Genomic DNA, 3,926 nt, shown 5'->3' with positions numbered 1-3,926 from the left:
ATTCACCATTAATCCACTGTGACACTACATTGAGAGCAATGAGGAGAGATGAAAATGCTGGCTCCCTCTTTTGCTTGCTAGTCACCCAACTTTCCTTTCAGCGCTACTTCATATGCCCAAACTACCACTGTCACCTGTCACCCTGTAAAGTCACCAGGCACTTTGTCCAGCCCCCAAATCTGGATCCGTCAGTAGCTGCCTTTCCTAAGAGAAGCCTCTCCGTCTGCTGCCTCTCCACCCAGAATCATGAGCACCCTGAGAGTGTGATGGGAAGACTGGCTTTGTGCTAGTCCCAGGGGCTAACTAAGAGGCGAGGTCCAAGTCCAGTCCAAGGTCGATGGTGCGGTATGGAGGCTGTCTGTCAAAGCTGTAGCTGGGTCCAAGGCAGGGAGTCGGGTGGGGTCAGGAACTCTGGCAGAAGAGCAGGACAGGGTGCAGGCAAGGACAGGCTAGCAACAACATTGCTCCCGCAACCTGGGACTGGGGCTGACTGGCTTTTATCTGCCCCAAGGCGTAGGGCGGCCCTGGTCCACAGGTGACTCGCCTCTCCTGGCCTGGAGGCGAGCACTCCTCCTGCAGGAACTTAGTTCCCTCCGCCTCTCTGCCCTGAGCCTCTGCAGCTCAGGAGAGGCGGAGGGTTACCAGACCCAGAGGCAACCTCCTCTTCCCCTGATGGGGCTGAGAGTGGAGCACCTGCAGGCAATGGGTCCTCCGTCACCTCTGGGGCTAGAGCAGACTCAGCTGGTGCCTGCAGCTGAGGATCCAGCACAGGTGAGGACCCTTCAGGCTCAGGCCCCGGCCCCGGCTCAGCTGGTTCTGGAGGTGGGGACTCCTGTGCAGGCTGGGATTCCACAGGTTCAGCCTCTGAGTCTGAATCCCAGGCCATCACAGGCTTTTAATTTCATTCCTGCCTTTGTCATTTGTATTTCTAATATTCTGCTGTGTTTTTCTGGCCTCGGCTTGTAAAAGGGAGGTGGAATAGCCTTTATGGTTTCCCCACCTCTAAACTGTGAACCGTTAAAATAAAACGACTTAAAAAAAACACTGTAAAATGAGCAAGCAGCCAGCTCTGCAAATAGGACCGAAAGAGGTATAACATAATCTTCCAGTATTTGCATATTAATCCAACACCTACAGATACATCTGATACACCATTATATGGTCATATAATCAAGTTCATGGCAAGCTGCTCCAGGGGATGGAAAATTTCTGCTCTGCATTGACCTCAGCTGTGGGTCTATGGAGAAACAGACTCCAAAAAACACATTTAATGTCTTTTATCCAGCACAGCACAGCCATTTCCCACTTTAGGAGGCTAGTGGCAACCAGATAATATATCTGCCCCTGATCATTGGTCAAGCACACATACTTTTTATACAAGTCTATATTAGATTTCCCCAAAGTTGTGCAATTTAAAAACATTGTGTTGCCAAAAATCTGCTCTGATGCTTTGCAAAAATCTAATGAATTTTAATTTATTTTAAACTTTATTTCAACAAAGTATGAAGGGACAAGGGACTGTCACACATATTGGCCCATTGTTCAGGCAAAGATAATGACACAGAAAAATAAGAAGTAAATCACAAAAAGAAGTTTTTAAATGTCAGTTGCCGGCAAGTTCATGTCTATTCTGACTGCTGATGAAGTTAGCTGTAATAATAATTTTAAAAATTCTACAGGAAGCTGAGATGCAGTTTGAATTTTAATAACTTGCCTTCATCCTTTGTCCCCTGATTGATTGGTCTGTCTGCAATTCAAAACCACAACGTCCCTTTTTATCAATGGCTTGTCTGGCCAGCAAAGTGCAGAACTGAACAACTCAATGGCCATTCACAGGCCAACAGTTGCAGAAAAAGCAGACCACTGCAGCAAGTTAATGGCAAATCAGGCAGAATATGCTATAAGTGCCAGTTTCGTGCTATGAATGATCAATGTTTAGTTTTCAGCCCTTGATTGCTTCTTCCCTGCAATTAAAAGGGAGCATATCAATTCAGATTAAAATCAGAATTGTATGCAGAATGATAAGGCTAAGTGAAGGTGGCAGAGAGTAGGGATTGTGTACTACTGGTCTTTCATAAGTGGGTAACACAAGTGGCATCACAATATCAGTTGTTGTTTTCAAACAGAAATATTACATCAGTGGTGGGAACTCTGTGACACCCCCGATATGTTCTTACACTCCAATTCCGAATCACTGGCCATACTGGAATTGGAATCCAGCAACCTCTGGTGTCCCACAGATTCCCCACACCTGAGAGAGAGATTGCTAGGATTTTGCAGAGCAAGCCAACACATTAAGAATTGAAATACATTTGTAGTATCTGGCATACCTTCCTGCGCTGCGCTGCTTGTTTTCAGAAGTATCTGGATTGCTGCTATCGGACTAAGATGAATTTGGTGTACTTTTGCTGCAGTGGTCAAACACAATTATCACCCAAACATACAGAAAACAGCTTCCCTTTCACAGTTTAATTTCTCTGCCAGATTCTCCTCTAACACACCTACCCCACAAATAATGCCTTTCCGAGCCAGATGCTCAGAAATAATTTTCCCTTTCAGTATTAATTCTCCCCAACCATTTTTTTACAAGATTCCCTCAAAAAATAAGTTTCCCTTGATTATTTGACTGTTTTGCTATGTTAGGAAAAAAGAAAAAGATATGTTAGAAGTACAGGCAATCCTTATAGCATTAGCCAGCTGTTTTTGAAATATTTGTGCTCTCCATTCACTGTCCTTTGCTCTGACTGAGTTTTAAAAAAATGAAATTAATATGATTTAGGATCCCAATTTTGTAAACCACTTTGATGTTTTTGTCACATTTAAGTGGTATATAAATTTAAACAAACAAACAAAAACTTCCATACAGCAGCAACTGGAGGGTTTAGGACACATTGTTGATATCCCACTTACCTAGAGTCAAGTCTGGCTGATTTCCTCTTCAGAGGCACTTATACACTTCTTCTCTAATATCGCCAACCAAATATTGCCTAGCTGTCATATTCACATTATAGCCTCTTCCAGGCTGGGTTGCCAGAGAGTACTCTTCATATGACTTTGGAATACAAACAGAAATTGGCTACTCGCCGACTCTTGGGATTTGGAGCTAGGACTCTGAGTATTCCTTTACTCTGAGAACTTCAAATAAAAAAGGAACCCAGTATAAATTTTGAATATAAAAAGGTAAAGCCCTTATTTGAAAAACAACAACAAGAAGAGTTATCCATTAACTGAAAAAGTAATACTTGACATACAATTCCTTCTTTCAAGGTAAAGGGACCCCTGACCATTAGGTCCAGTCGTGACCGACTCTGGGGTTGCGGCGCTCATCTCGCTTTATTGGCCAAGGGAGCCGGTGTACAGCTTCTGGGTCATGTGGCCAGCATGACTAAGCCACTTTCTGGCGAACCAGAGCAGTGCACGGTAATGCCGTTTACCTTCCCACCAGAGCAGTACCTATTTATCTACTTGCACTTTGACGTACTTTCGAACTGCTAGGTTGGCAGGAGCAGGGACCAAGCAATGGGAGCTCACCCCATCGCGGGGATTTGAACCGCCGACCTTCTGATCAGCAAGTCCTAGGCTCTGTGGTTTAACCCACAGTGCCACCCGCGTTCTGCTCAAGAAGTCCAGTGGGCAGATTAATCATGGGAGTTCTCCTCCATTGTGTGTTCCAATGTACATGTAAAAGTCATCCAGGGCCAAAGACTCTGCTGCAGCCTTCGTTCCTGTAGATGATACTCTCCTAGTCATCCTCCAGTAAATAGCACAAGGGGCTAAGGGAGGATCCCATTCACAATGTTAAGGCCACAGCAGGATCGGGTACTTCCAAGTCCTTGTGTGTGGTAATGGGGGCCAAGCTTGCTAAGAACTTCCACAAAAATGAGCTTCTGTGCAGGTATAACCCAGTGGTCTTCCAACAGTGTTTC

Source organism: Podarcis raffonei, chromosome 5 (assembly GCF_027172205.1).
Source record: "Podarcis raffonei isolate rPodRaf1 chromosome 5, rPodRaf1.pri, whole genome shotgun sequence".
Lineage (NCBI taxonomy): Eukaryota > Metazoa > Chordata > Lepidosauria > Squamata > Lacertidae > Podarcis > Podarcis raffonei.
This window is presented reverse-complemented; position numbering follows the sequence as displayed.